The sequence below is a fragment of the Empidonax traillii genome, unplaced genomic scaffold, assembly GCF_003031625.1.
Source record: "Empidonax traillii isolate 1590-97213 ecotype Southwest subspecies unplaced genomic scaffold, ASM303162v1 scaffold227:size730986, whole genome shotgun sequence".
Classification (NCBI taxonomy): domain Eukaryota; kingdom Metazoa; phylum Chordata; class Aves; order Passeriformes; family Tyrannidae; genus Empidonax; species Empidonax traillii.
The window spans coordinates 330,299-346,857 of NW_020955420.1; positions in this window are offsets into that span (position 1 = coordinate 330,299).

Sequence of the window (16,559 nt, forward strand, 5' to 3'; positions counted from 1 at the left end):
TGTATCTTCTCTATTTTGTGCTGCCTCAAAAGTGGTAGCATGGACCAAAACTCCTCTCTCAGATGAGACTGTTTATACACTGGTGTACTTTGTGGGCTGCCATAAAACTTAAACTACTTCTTTAAGTAGTTCAAAATGAAATACAGTCTCTGGCAGCAGCAGAATGTACACAGCTGTAGTGTGTGTGCCTGTCATGTCATACCCCTAGCAAACATTCAGATCCTGGCATGCATTTTCTTAACATAGTTTAGAGTACATGTTCACATTCTGAGAGAGAAAAAATTGCTCAGTCTACTGCAGCAGCTCTGACCAATGGGGATTTAATGCCCTCTTTAGAGAAGCTGTCTCAATAACACAACTCTACTGGCTTGGTGTAGCTTTTAACATCTCTCGGAAGCAGCTTGGTCACAGGGACCTCAAGCTGCCCAAAGGTAACATCAAACTGTATGGTATGTGATGAGAGTATACAGTCTCTGTCTCAGAGATGAATGCGACTTAAGGGTCTATTTTAATCACAGAAACACAGAATTCTGTATATATTTAGTGACTAAGGCGACAGGGTTTGAGAGCGTCCTTGTTGATGCTTCTCCTCTGTGGTGGCAGAACGGTAAGCAGCTCTGACACAGGGAAGGAAAGGAATGGGACCTCATCCAGCCAACCGGCAGTGCCCATTCCCACCTCCCCCCAGTCCCACAGACTCACACCTCAATGCTCCAGCCTGCTCTTTGTTAGCTATACTTCTGCCATTCTTAATGATGTCATGTGGTTAAAAGAGAAAATGTGTGTTGCACTTTTATGAGATTATTCCTGGCCTCTTGGTCATATTCTAGTTTACATCATTGCATTTTCCCTCTATATGCTTCCTTAAGTCTCAGCTGGTTGCAATATTTCTTCATATTTATTTCCTAATAGTACACATCTACCACAACACGTAGAAAAAGAATGCAGATGTTTCAAAGGAAAGAATTAGCCATTACATGAATTATAAGGGTAACTGTGGTTTCTCCAGGACATAAATCAATCCACATTCTTCAGGATATAAATCATACACTAAATGGCTGAGACTTAAAGGAGAGACTTCCCTCACCAATATGTTGCTGCATAATTGCCTATTATGGAAGTTTTACGTCTTCCTCTGAAGCATCTGGTACTGGTACCACTAGTTTGATCCAGAAGATAATTCCTGTGTGCCTTTGTGGAGCATTCCTGTGACACTTTAGCAGCTGCTTGATTCCGTCTCGTACAGGGCAGCCAGATGTCCCACAGCTTTAAGGTTATCCCACTTTTCAACATCCTATTCTGTTTCCTTTGCTTCCTTAAGGAACATTAGCTAACCTTATATTTGGACACACTATCTAGTGCTTTTCACATTTGGAAATAAAGCTACCCACAATGTGATTGTGGTGCAGCAGGAAACTGGTCATAGGGAATCCTTAGAAACCTGGCACTCAGGAAAACATACAGAGAAGAAGTATTGCTCTCCAAATAATTTCATATCCCGTTTTATGTCTTTCTTACTGCAAGCAGAGATATGTGTTGTAAATCACAATCATGGCAACAGTGATCACTACAATTAATTTTGTATAATGTTTTCCATCTCAGTCCTTTGTTTTCAGTAGTTCATAAATTTTTTAACTTTCAGTTACTGATTTTGAAAAAGGCAGGGAAATGAAAAAAACACCAAACAACAAAACCCTATTTTTTTTTTATTACTTAACACTTCTGGTTACTGTTTTCAAGTGCTGCTCATATAGTTATGGATAAACAGGTACCATTGAGATTGCTGTACCTATTTTGAAATATATTTGTATTTTTTGAGGCTTGCTGGAAATGGTGAGCAGATTTCTTTAGGAAATCTCTTTGAACAAGTACAGTAAGTGAGGACAAATTGCATGTATCCTTCATGACGTCTATCTTGGTTGATCTAGGATGGCTGAGATCACGTAGAAAGTCATCCTAAGAAATTGCCCAAAGATTAACCAAGGTGTTTAAACTTTAGTACCAATGCATGTGATATCAGCTAAAAATTATTTAACTTTTTCTATACACAAACGAGGCAGACAGACATAAGGTGGAGTTCAAAACAGAGAAGATGTCTGCTTCTGAGCTAATTTTCCCAAACTTCTTTACAGTCAGTTGTGATGTAACCAGTACAGTCATTGAAATTCATTCTGATTTAGATATGCAAGTGATGTTGTATGAATTGTTTCCTAAAAATACCCATCTTTGTTGGCTAAAAGGAGATTGGAATGAAAAGCTGTGGTGTCTACATTAGGACGCCTAATGTATACAGACTTATTCCATAATAAATTTGATCCACATTTCTTCTATCTTCTTCCTCATAAGATCCCTTTTTAACATTTTTACTGAGTTTGGTTAGTTGCCTACCCTTTTTTAAAAAAAAAATGGAATCTCTTATGATACACGTGACAATGTTTAATCCAAGTAGGATACACATACCTCTTCTTCTCTTCCCTCTCCTTTGTCTCATTTATCACCTGGGGAACTACTCACAGTGGCTGTGGAGGTTTAAATGTGTTGAGTGTGGCAGCTAAAGTTGATATTTGAAATAGGGATAAGCTTTAAGTAGGCTAAGTGGAAGAATAAACTGCCGTATTTCAACTTATACTCTTCCTGTCTTCCCATTTAAAAATAGTCCAGCAAAAAACAATTGCAGGTCACGTTCCTGATTCAGATCACTGTGTCACCTCAGTCTGGGTCATGGACAGCTACTCCATGAGGGTGTGCAGCAGGTACAAGCTGGTTAAACTAGCAATGCCTCAGAGAAAGATGTCAAAAATTACCTGAAAAAGAAAATAGGCAGTAAGGTAAGAAAATATGCTGATGATACAAAGTTATTCTGACCTGTAGGACAAGGGCAGACTGTGAAGTATTTCAAAGACTGAGTGACTGGGCAATAAGATGATAGATGAAATGCAATGTAGATATATGTAAAGTGATGCATATAAGGAAAAGCAGTCCCAGCTCTACTTATACAATGGTCTCTGAGGTGTATTAGGATTTTAAAGGTCCACAGAAGGGCAACAAAGATGTTCCCATTTTTTTGAAAAATGGTTTCTGCACAAACAGCAGTTGCACAAGTTGGACCTCCTCAGCCTGGAAAAGAAACTAGGGAAAATTTGGTGGAGCTCAGTGTAATTATGGGTGACATGAAGATTGTCAGCTCACTTTCTTTGCCAAAAATGAGAACTGGGGCCATCTTGTTCAGGCATAAGGGCCAGGTTCAGAACAAACTAAAGATGATGGTTCTTCATGTGACAAGTGAGAGACCTGTGGGACAGCTTGCAAGCGGACATTGTGCATAAAATTGGCATGATATCAATAAGCAGCTGGACAAATACCTGCAGGAATATCCCTCAGGAGATTACTAAATGGGAAAATTTCATCAAGATGAAAAAATCCTTAAGTTGAAAATAGTATCACTCTGAATATCCAAAGCATTACATATTCTTGCTCTTCACTTGGATTTTTACTTGTGGATACTGATGGAGACAAGATACTCAGCTAGATGGGCTGTTGAGCTAAGCCAGAACAGCTTGCATTACATTCATGTAACTATGGCCTTGGGAGTAGAAATTTTCCCTTTTGCTGATTTCACAGTAGTCACTGTGCTGGCTGTCATACAAATATGAAGTTGAGCAATAGCCCTTATCCCAAAAATCTTATCTTAATGGCAAGACATAACCTGTAGGGGCAGATGGGAAGAAGCCTAACCAAGGAGCTAGTTCAGCAGGTTTTTCCACACTCTGCCTTTACCATGTATGAATGTGTGAATAGGAGCCAGAAGATAAATAGGTGTTAAGAGTATATCTATAGCTGTGTTTGTTGAGGAGTTTTAATGACTTTATCACTTTTAAGTTTTTTATTTCATTCTTAAACATTCCTATGAAGAATTTTGTACTTCAAGACATTTATTGATAAGTTTGGAATGAGATGAAAAAGCACTCTAGCTAAAGGCAAATATGTGTGCTCTTAGGAAATACGTCATCTCCAATTACCCCATAAGACTGTCCTTGTATTATCCTCAGAAATACCATATTCTGTCAGAAATAAACTGTGGAAATTATTAAAAAACACTGATGCTAAACTAAAAGATTTCTAGGTAGATCAATATATATGATATGGTATGTTCCAGATTATATATAATTCTGTATGATGAACAAGAACTTCAAAAATGTATGTCTGTGCTAGTATCCCTGTATGACTATAGGAATGTCTTTGTGAGTTGATCTGTTTGCATATATTTAGGTATTATTTTTACCCTGACAAAGAATGCACATGTGCAAGCAACTCATGTCTTCCTACATATGGCTGAGCTATACCACTTTTTATTTTCTTTTCTTTCTCTAAAATTTAATTTACCTTCTGCTTCCTTCAGATATTCTTTTTTTTTTTTTTTTAAGCAAAAAACTTTTCTGTTTTACAAGTCACATAGGATTTTCTTTCAAGGACACAATGGGAAGAATCATCAGCCAAATAGTTCCATGCAATTTAAAACCCCCAATATCAAAATAAATGTGAAAGAAACTGAATGGGGAAGGAAAACAGTACTGGAACTTCTGTCCTCTGATCAGCATTTTTGCTGTTCAGGACTTCCTGAGTGGTAAAATAGCTCAGCCACCCATGCAGTCAAGTCAGAGGGCAGAAAATTTTTATATTACTCAGATTTCCTCAAGGGGATGACCACACTGTGACCTCTTTGCATTCTGTAAAGCTCTATGACTCAGACATGTTATGATGCTTCTATTTTAAAGGGTTTCTCTAGTGAACATTCAGGCTTTCCTCTGTGACACTTTTCAACTCAAGGTGGGTAAAAGCATCTTACCAGATTTGGTAACCTAAGGTCATTCCTGAACTTCCAGTATCAACCTTAGATTAACTGCGTTCGTCTGTTTTATTCTCCAAACTGTGCTTTCCTTATGCAACTTGACGCATTTGAGTAGACCCACTCATTGCAAACTCTGATGTAAATGAATGACTCTACTTACAGAGTCATCCCATCTGTTTTTTTTCTAGTACAAGCCTGGTAAGCCTTTTTTAATTAATCTGAAAAAAAAAAAAAAATCCTTCAAGGCTTGTAAAACAGCAACATGTTCCTGTTAGGAATGGAAAAAAAAAAAAAAAAAAGAGATAGAAAAAAAGGATGGTTGCTTAGCTAGATATAGACTCCAGATATATTAAAAAAAAAGAGAAAGAAAAAGAAGAAAACAAGCAATAAAATAGGTGAGCAAATCATTGATGATAAATTTAGCCTCATTTCCAAGACTGAAGATTAAAGCCTCCTAGAATTAAAGTAATAAATAAACAAATATAAATGGGAATTTCAAGATGAGATTTCATTGTGACAAGTGCTGTAAGTTAAAATGAACAATTTTTTAGCATTGTCCTGATGTACTTCATTCTGTTGCCTTCTATTTTCATGGGTTTGTTACTTAACAAACATAGTTATACACATCAAATAGAGCTTTTCAAAATATACAGCAGATTTTTCTTATAGTCATATGTATCCAAAATGTGAGTAGCAGAAGAAACTATACTCATAGTTTAGGCAGTATGACAATTAATCCAGCTTTTGCAGCTTGATGCTATATATAAAAGTGATGATGAAGCAGTTTACGAGGAAATTGAAGTAGGTGTTGTACACAGTTTTTGAATAAACTGAGAAACAGTTGATCAGTCAGCTCATTGTGACTCTTTCCACCATTTTGCATGGCTGCTTTATTGCTGATTGCATTGTATCTTGGCACAAGGGGCTGGTGAGGAAAACAAGAAACACTTAATACATGTAGAAAAACAAGTGAGAGAGAAGGAGTAAGAAGTAACCTGAGAGTCTCACATAACTTGCATGCCCCAAAAACTATGGTGAGGTGGGAGACAGGTAGTCTTGTATTGTTTTTCCTTCACTCCAAAGAGGATGGAGCAAGCAGGGAGCAGAGTGGGACCATGACTTTGATCCACAGATCTTGTAGAGGCTACAAATGCATTTTCTGCCAACTTTCCTGCCAACCTCTGTTCCTAGGCTTTGTGAACCAGGTGGAGCACACACCTAAAGGGCCAACATTGCAAAAGCCATTAAAAGAATGGCACAGGACCTAGGAAAGATCCACAGCTTTGAAGGGGCCCTTGGAGGCCACGTGGCATACCAGGGGTTTCTACCATTACCCTATGGATTCCCCATCATGTATCTGCCAAAGGCTCATCATCCAGTCTCCTAGCACTATCATTTATCTCTCTCATTCCTGGTGACTTAGGAGAGATTTCCCTCTTTCCATTGAAGGAATCTAGATGATTAAGTAGAGTCATCCTTGACATGGCTAAAGGTCTTGTTAATCCTGCTCCCTGTGTCAGAATATTATTCAGTGTTGCCAAATCTATACATTAGTTTATATCTATGCCATCAGTCATCCCATCAGATCATGGTTATCCCACTAATCCAACTGCCTGAACAGACAAGGGTAGTCACCAGCCTCTGGCCTTTTTGTGGCTCTCACAGGAAATCTACAAGCATTGAAAGGGGAGAGGATCTGGTTCTGGCACTGTCTTTCTAGGGGTCTCCAGAAGTAGGTAAGCCAGGTTTCTAAAGTTAAGTTTCAAAATTGATCAATTATTTTGGTACTTAAACAGACATAGGTTTTCAGGTTTATTAAGTGCAGGCATGCCTCAATTTATTGCCAATGAATGTGGCTAATAAAATACCTGGAGACTCAAGAAAGGGAGGACAACAGCTTGCAAAATGCTGGAAAGATTGGCCTCCCATATAAAATGAAATCTGCAAGACAAGAGCATGTTTTCCACTCAGCTTTGATGGTGGAGCACAGAAAGAAAATGCTACTGAACATTTACAGAGAGGAGAATCACAGGTTCTGCTGAATTCTCTTTTATCTATGGCTGATTGAATTATCCATTGCAAATAGTGTTTGTTGCTAATTTGGCCGCTTTGCAGTTCATGAATCATTCTGGAAACAATCCTGATTTCTACAAACACATTTGCTATTTGTAAGTATTCACTGAACAGTTTTATGTGAACAGATTTCAGCCTATTTTATTGTTCTCAAATAGTTAGTGTCATCTATTCACTATTTGAAGTGTTTGACTGGTCAACCAAATCACACACTATTGTCTGCACTTCCTGATTAGGTAACTGAAACTTATAAATACGAGTATAATGAATAGCAAATGATGAATAGCAAATAGGGTATAACAAATATTGGATCGTCTGAAATTTCATACAAGAAATACATAATTCATGTAACTTTTAGGACTTAAACATTTCCCTGAAACCTGGCAGCTTCCAGAAGATCCTGAAACTATGAGTAATATCTGTCATATGTATCAGCAATTATACTCTCCATTTTATTAGCATAACATTCAAAAATCAGAACTTCCATGGATAAAGAAATGTTGAACATCATGTCAAGAATGCATTTATCTGCATTTATGAATGTGTAGATGTGATGCACTACTATTTTCCACCAATAATCTAAATATATTGTTAAAACCAGAATGTATGAACCTAGCACATGACACTTCTCAACCAGTAACAGGACATGACTTCTTGGTAGATACCAAAATCGACTAGAGGAAATGAGCAGGGTCAGGGAATATGTTTGAAATTACGATTTGATGAGGCAGAAGAAAACGGTTCCAGATTGAAGGAGCTTCATGAAAGAAGATTTTCCAGCTAACAACCTGTTTTAACATTGTCTCTAAATCCTTGCTTTCTTTTTGAGTTCTTGTTCTTTGTTTTTAATGTTTTGTTTATTTTTAATTAAAATATTAAAATGTCTGGATTACTGATAATTTCTTCTGCATTTCTTTAGATGTAGAATTGTCACATATTTATGAACACTCTCTGGCAGGGAGAGATTTTATATCTAACTGATTATTAGTGTATTTGTTTTGAAGGAGAAAATGTAAAGAAAAACAAGTGAGGACTAGTTAGTTATCTAACAATTCTTCATGATTTAGATACAGAATTTCAATGTACTTCATGTCTTGACCCAGTGGCCAGGAGGATGTTTCGGCTGGAAAGGGAAACTGCAAAGGAGAGGTTAAGCAAGTTGAGCCGTGTCCCTTGAGATCCCCAGGAAGTGAGTTAAAGGGTCTCTCTCTGCTCAGTATAAATGAATGCTGTATATGTAATATGGATATAAGCAAAACTGAAGTCTGCTATTTCAATCCCTCATGCAATGTTTGGGTTCTCATTTGCTTTTGGTCAGATCCAATCTTGTGTGACAGTAAAAATATTTTCTCTAATTATATGAAAGGAAGGCATGAAGCCTAACTAAATATACAAACATTTAAAAGAAGTCTTATACACAACTATCAAGTACAGTACTGCTATCATGATCTGTTGATTAGTTTAAGACTATCAGTTAAAAGCATTGTCCGAGATCAAAGTTGCACAGCTCTTAACTCTTTTGGCACAGCCACTTAGCCAAATGCTAGCAGCCTTGCATTCTGTTTTGAGGACAAAGAGAAGGAAAACTTCTTGGATATGTTCTTTGGTTCATCTTCATTTTGAAAGACAGTGTACCACAGGGTCTTTCCTGGAGCTCACTAGCTATAAATTGCCACTCTCCTGATAAGAAATTCCCAGCCTTTCTACCAATTTCCATGACAAAACACTGTTTCCTTTATTTTATTTGGCCATACCCATGACCGTTTCTCTCACGTTGATGGCTTCATATTCACATTTTCTGCTGCAATACATGTACATAGCTTGCCATGCCTTTCCCTGCAGTCAGCCTCTCTGGCCACAGGTAGCAGCTTTTAATCAAGCCTTGCTGTGTGACCCACTGTCTTGGGCAATGGCTTCTGTTCCTAGGAATCTCACTAAATGTAGTTTAATTACTCCTTTCCTTGAGGCTGAAGGATTGCTGTTTAGCATGACCATTGCTTAAGCCAGTTCAATAATTGTCTGGAGACCAAATAGTCACTCGAGAGCAGTCACTCATTTTTTCCAGTATAACAATATTAGTACTTCCTGGCCTTGCCATATGGGCTACACAGGAGTGGGACACACAGCCAATTAACTGAGACAAAGGTTTAACTTAAAGCAATAACCATAGTGCATTTAGTGCACTTTGGAGCCACGGTTATCATTACTGAATTATAAATATTAATAACAGTTAAACACATTGTCAATGGTGCAGCCATTAAACATCTGCTGCCTCTGTTACGTGGTGCTTTTTAGCTGGAGTGAAATCTTTACTTTGGGGCATATGCAAGCGCATTGATATTTGCAACTTGATGTAACCCAAACTTCTGGTGTCTCCACAGTATGGCTGATACAACACATATACCTTTTTGGAAGTATCTGTTTTTCCAGACTGTTGGTAAGAACTGCTATTCTCAATAAGTGTAGAAACAGAAGACAGGATCCACTGTTGCTTGCACTGCAGGCTCAGGGCTTCAGGCACAAGGGCTGTGCCAGAAGGTTTTGGGCACAGAACTCCCTCACAGGCATTCCACAGGAAGGCAACAATTATCTCCTTCTCACTGATACACTGTGGTACCGTGCAGAAATTGTATCTGTGCCTCAATGTGGCCAAAAAATGAATTCCTCTAATAAAAACAATGATCATCTTATTTTTAATCTAATAACATGTTGGAGGATATATCTGTTTTCTCACAAGAACTGATTTTCTTGATATTCACCAAGATGTCCTAAGCAAAAAACTATTTTTTTTTTTTTTAAATCTCTGAGCACATAAAAGAACATAAAATTGTGCATAATGGTCAGGAAGCTGAACAGCAGATTTTATTTTTATAAGGGTTTCCTTTGGTTTTTAAGACAGGTAAAAGTACCTTGACAATATGCCAGAGAAAGAAATAAAATAATTTCATCTTCCAGATCGCTTTCCCAGAATTACTTTGTTCCAAATCTAAGGCCCAGTGGGGAAGAAGTGATTAACTCCCGAGGTCATTTAAGTATCAAACTGTACTTCTGGTAAGAAAAAGCCCTCTTAGAAGGAACATTCTCAGAAGGACACCTCATTCTCAAAGCAGGTGTAATCAGAATTTTGTGAAAGCAGAAAGAAAGCAAACAAGAAAAGAAAGGAGGGAGGTACCTGCAGTCCTCCACATTTCACAGAAGGCAGAGAACAAACCAGGCTTCAGGCCACAGATAAGACATTATGTGAACATGTATTGCATTGAATTTGTTTCAAATCCAGAAAAAAAATCTATTCTGTTGGTCAAGTAAAAAGTTAAGAGGTAGCTTTGTCTAAAAGGAAGAGGCCATCTTATGGCAAGTTTTTAAATTCACAAGATGAAGTCCCAATAAGAAAAGACTAAAGGCCAGGAAATGTTAGTTAGAGATGAAACACATTTTTAATATGCAATGGAACCAGTTAGTGTAACAAATACCAACTACCAGTATCCAAAACCTTTATTAAAAAATAATCAATTGACTATGCAATACTAAGGATTTAGGGAATTTGAATTTAAACTCAGGCTTGGTTTGGATTCAGCTTTGAATGTCACTGCAACTCAGTTCTTCTACAAGCACTACATCTTCAGTGAATCACCAAAGACTTTTGGAGATAAAGGTATTTACACAACTCTAATATCTTAGTTCTTGGTTTGCATCAAAATCCTATGTGGTTAGTTCCCATGTATATCAAACAAAAAAAAGAAGGCTAGAATTCAATATGCAATATTCATTCAGAGTGTAATTGAATCAATGGTTTTAAATGCACAGATGAATTTAACCACTATAGGATTATGGATAAAAACATATTTAGCAGAAACAATGAAATGGCAATTTCACATAATAAAGGGCAAGTAGCAATTTGTCATAAATAAAAGAGGGCCAAAAGCAGACCCCAGTAGAATCAGAAAGAGGAAATTGTTAAGAAAACTGTCTAGTTAAACTAGAAGTAGACTATTTTTAAGCAACAACAGTGTACTTTACTGACTTAGAACTCAGTTGAAGATGTCACAGTGCAAATGTCAGGTCTAAAAAGATTGTTGTATGATTGGGAAATCTGTTCTAGTGGTATTAAGTAATTTTACAGAAAATTGGTGGAGAGCTGTATACGACCAAGACAAGGGTAAGTGTTCACCATACTTCAGCAGAGGTAGATGCCATGAGAATATTAGCTTAGACCTTAATTGTTTCCTAAATATGTTTGGTTGCTTCTTGGAGTGATTTTTGTTTAGAACTCAGGGGACTAAGACCACTTACCCTGAATGACTCTTTCTTTTGCAGTGAATTTCTCATTAAAAAAACATAAACAGAAAGATGAATGAAGGCTTCTGTCTCCAATTTCCTAAACTGTTCTTAGTACCCAGTTAAATTGAACCACTGCTTACCATCCACTAGGATTTACAGTTCACGTTAGATGTTTCTTTGTACAGCATTTTGTAGGTGCCAACATCTGAAAGCCAAAACCAGCAATGTTTTTTGGTAAGAAAATAAGAACATACCTTTGTATGTATCAGGTTTGGTGAGTTTTTTGGCAGGATGGGATGGTGAACTGCCCCTGTGAGGACGTGCCCAGGATGTTTGCCACATCCTGCTTGCTGCCCTTGCTTTGTCTTGAACTAGAAATTCTTGCACTATGGGTATCAAGTGGCAAGTTAAAAAAAAAAGAACCATACTTTCACTGTGTTGATAAGGAGCATTACTCTGTGATACTTGCTAAAGGATTTAGTGCCACTAAATTCGATCGAAAACTAGCTTGAGGATAATCTGATAAAGTTAAATTCACTCAATTTATAAACATTTGCATGTTATTTATTCATATCGTTTACATGTGTTTGCCCTGATAACACAAGCCTATGTGAAACAGCTGTCAGCAGCCACCAGAATCTGCTTGTTCACTGCTTTTTGCTGGAAGCCAAAAACAACTGCCCAGGCCCCATGAATACATGCAGTTCATTTATTCCAATTAGAAACTAATTTCAGGCAAGTGCCACTAACCAAGAACAATGTGAGACAGAACAAGACAAATTATCTACAGCAGTGCAGTAAAAGAAAAAAGAAATAACAAAGGAACATTGAGACATCCCATAGAAAGGGGCTTTTTTTTGGCCAAGTTACAGATAATGTGTCTTTCTGATACCAGAGTTTATATAATCTTTGCAGACACACTAGGCTCAGATTTTGAATTGAGTTGGAGTGTTGTTTCTGTGTTTGCAAAACTCAGATGGGAATCTTGCATGAAAATGCTTTCTTCTCTACTTTCACTCATAAATACTATGGGAGCAGCCCTCTTCACAGCCTGCTGGCATGCCTACCTTCTGCACTTGGCCAGAAAATCTAAGTGCTAAAACTGAAAAGTTTCAGAAGCACCTAATGTTTCCTTCCAGTCTGATTTGGACTGAGATTCTGGGAAGGCTCCTCCTCACTAGGTGGCTGCTGCTTATTTCTAAACTAAACCTGATACCTAGACACACCTGATCAATAGTTCGACCAACTGTGATTTCCCTTTCATTGATTCTTTTCAATGCTGATCATAACTTGGTTAATATACTGAAAGGAGCAAGGTCATCCAACTTCTTGTGCAGACATGTAAACAGAGTCAATGACAAAGCACAAGTGTGATAGCTACCACCATTCTATCAACATGCAAATCTCCCTATTACATCAGCAGGAATTCTACATGAAATGAAAAATTATCTAGACTTCAAAAACCCACTAAAGGTAGATTTCCAAATCTTGATCATGTCCAGTGATAAGTGTACAAATCCTATTAGAAACAGTAATTAGCGTTGTAGAAAACAAACAAATTGTAAATAAATTTCTGTAAGGTTTTAAGTGCAAAACTTTGAGACAAATAATATTAAAGTAGGCAAGGTAGCTACCACTAGACTATCAACAAAAAGAGATTAAACTGTACTAGTGAGACCTTCAAATGGGTATCCTGCTTCACAAGCACAGTTTGACTTCCAAATAACATGGACTAAGTAGATGCTACAGATCACTGCACTTGCCTGTCAGTGTTACCTGTGATGCTTAACAATTACTTTGAGGACTTAAATTTGCAGGAAGAGATAATTACTTACAGTAAAACTTAGGAATCCTAAATTTTGACTTTGATGGTATGAATGAAATTAGTGAGTGAAAATAAAGTTTTTCCATGTCCTTCCTTCCTTCCTTCCTTCCTCTCTCCCTCCCTCCCTCCCTCCCTGCCTCCCTTTTCTCTCCTTCTCTCCCTTTCCTTTCCTTTTTCCAATGATTTTTTCCAAATCAGTATGCCTTACAAGCTTTTAGGGTAAGGCAACTGGAAATCAAAGTTAAACCCTTCTGTGACCTTAAGTATGCAACATTATATCAGTTTTATACAGCACTTAATAAAGTCACTTGGCTATTTTAAAATATATTTTATATCTTGGAAATGGGTACCTCACACACCCATTAGGGCCAAAACTGGGTTAGTCCCTTTTGTTAAAATTATTTTTGTGATGTAATTTTTTTGTGTTATGTAATTACTCATGCATAATGAATTATGTATATTTTCAAAACAATTATGTAGCTCACTATTGACATAGAAATTACAGATGGCCTATGTTAAATATGCTTTTTTATTATTATGCATGAGGTTTATCCAAAAATCTTCAGCAGTGTCAGAATTAGAATCAAACAAATCTTTGTAGTTTTAGAATACCCTCTCACTGCTAATGACACAGTCTGTTTACTTATTTAGACATAGGATACTAAGGTAAGGATAAAAGGATTTTGTCATTTGCTTGGCTGCTGTAAAAGCATTGGGAAAAAACAAGAATAGAAAAGGATGTTACAAACTGCAGAACCATATTACCATGCTATTCCTAGGGTCAGGAATTAGCCTTTCCTCTCTTCACTTACACTTCCTCCATCATCTTCTGTCTATCAAATCCTGGCTTTGTAACTTGAGACTTTGTTTTTTAATGTTACGGGCACCAAAAATCACAAAATATACTTTGATTTTCAGTGCTAAGATTTTGGATTGGAAAAGTTCATGTTCCATGAAATTGCACCAATGCCTTCATTAATTACCTCTTGTTTGTACATCAAGGTCACATTGGAGAACCATCTCCTTTACTTGAGAAAGTGTAACACAGGCAGGATTGTTCCGATATTATTTGCTTCTAAGTTCAATTTCAGATGCATTTTTACATGACTGAGCACAGTACTCCAAGCCTCTGTTCTTGTCACTGTATGTTTATGAACATTTTGCAGTGAGATTTCTGTTAACCCTGAGGCTGTCAAACAGTATTTAAGATAAAACAGCACCTGATCACCACTGAACATTTGCCTACCTTAAAGAACAAAAGAGGAAAGAGCAACAACAACAAAAATAAAATAATTAACAACTACTTCGTTCCCACACAAAAAACCCTAGATGTCAACTGATCCGTTCTTTATGCCTGCATATGCTTTTAAAGTGATCTTTTTTTTCCACAGTTATCCCCATCAGAACATGTTCTACAGTTGTAAATCAGTGCCAGTGAATTAAATTTTGCTCAGGGCATTGTGTACAATTGCAATATGGCTATTAATGAGGGGAAAATAAACAAGGAAAAAATACTTAACATGACATAAGGTCTGACTTATTAACTGATTCAGTATAAATGAATGTCAAGTAAGTAACGACAGCCCCAGGATTCATCCAACATAAAGTTGCTTGAAAAACATTTCACCAATGGCTTAGAATATGTTACTCTTTCATTCTGTTGTCTGTGCTTCCAAGTGAGGGAAACATAGCTTCAGTAAAAAAAAAAAAAAAGAAACACTCCACTTCAAGTAAAATATTGCATAAAAGAGAACTTCTTTTTCAGAGGGTCAGGCTCAAGACAGTGATTAACAGAAGAGAACGTATCACCAAAGAAAAGCAAGACTTCTTTCTAAAAAAGCAATTGCTGAAGACAAGAAGCATGAAAAGCCCATTGCCCATGGTGCTGGATGTGTTGTTGTTTCTTTTTGACCTCACCTTGTCCAGTCAAGATGACTAAAAGCCTTACTTTGTTATTTACTAGCTTTTAAGCATATAGTTTTTGACAGTCTTCATTATTCTTTAATAAGTTTCTTTTGTAGTGGAGCTCACCCTTTAGAAGCTCGGTTAAGGAATTGAATTGAATGTTTCATTTCGAGCAGGTTCATTTTAATTCATTTAAATATGTAAAGACATTCTGTTTTGTTTTGTGGGTTTTTTTAAATACCCGTGGGCTTGCAGGCAGAGAGGTATATAACCTTATCTCTGAGTAAAAAGTCAGCTCTCAGTTCCCTGCAAACTTTTCCTTGTTAAAATTAGGGCATCTCAATGCAAGAGCTTGTTAAAGTTTCATGTTATAAGGGGTGGATTTGCCTTGGCAGACATATTTAACAGCAGGAAAATCTACTTCTGTTTCTCTTAATGCCAACTTTTAAAGCCTGCTTACTTTGTGGGTGGTGTGATTCAAGAGGAAGCAGGGTAGCCACAGGCATGGGATCAGAGCTTCGTCCTTATGCACATGAGCGGGTGTGTGGGTGTGAGAGAAAGAAGGTGTGTGGGTTCTGTCGCTCCTCCTTGCACCCAAACAACTGACCTCGGCATCCCGGGGCGCTGTGCATGTTTGTGACCAAACACACTGAGCCAGTGTGCTTCCACTCTGCTTTGGCTGGGCTGGGAAGTTGAAAAACTTGCAAACAGGTTCCTGGGTTTGAACTAGGAGGAGACAGAGGAAGCCACGCGGGCAGGCAGAAGCCTTGTAGCCCTGAGGAGGCTGTGCAAAGCCCAGAGCACATTCCACTGTGCCACACCACGACTGCATGAGGAGGCAGCGGGGCTCCCACACAGCAAGGCCAGCACTTGCAGAGGAACAGCTGCACAAAGGTCCAGAAGACACAGGGTTTCCCAAAGGAGCAATATCACAGTCGACCCCACACAGCACAGCGGGCCTTTTCCCATGCACACCTATTTGGAAAGAGCTGTCAAATTAAAATGAGCCCTTTTGTATGTGTTGAGGCTAATGGTTAGTGTAATAAAAGACAACAGCATTTATGACACGAGCTGTGTGGAACCACGGAGCAAGAGTTTGTGGGCTTCTCCCCAGCTGGTTTTCATACAGCTGTAAGGATCAAAAGAGGAGGCAAGTTAATGTATGAGCATTTTCAGGCTTGGTCAGTCATTGACTCAACCAAGCAAATTCCATGGACACCTAAAGGAACCACAGCACCTTAACCCAGCACAGGCAAAATCAAGCTTTCTTTTGGACCTGGATGTTGCAGTTTTAACTATGTAATATGATGTGGGCTTGCTCCAGACATATACTCAGGAACACTTTAAGGTTGCTGAAGGTCCTGCAAACATACCTAGATGAAATTTTAAATGAGTTCTAGTGCTTTACTGATCAGAATCCACTCAGGGGCAGCCCTGTGCTGCTGCTGCTGCAGGTTCTGTGCCAGTTGCCCTCAGCCTAGCCAGTCCAACAGCACCTGGCATGCCTCTAGGCATTAAAGGAATGTCAGAGATATTCCTTTAAACCACAATACCTTACTTTTATCTTGTCCTAAGACTATCAGAGACAAAGATTAGGTATCTTGTAGAGTGCCTGGTTTAACAGTTTAA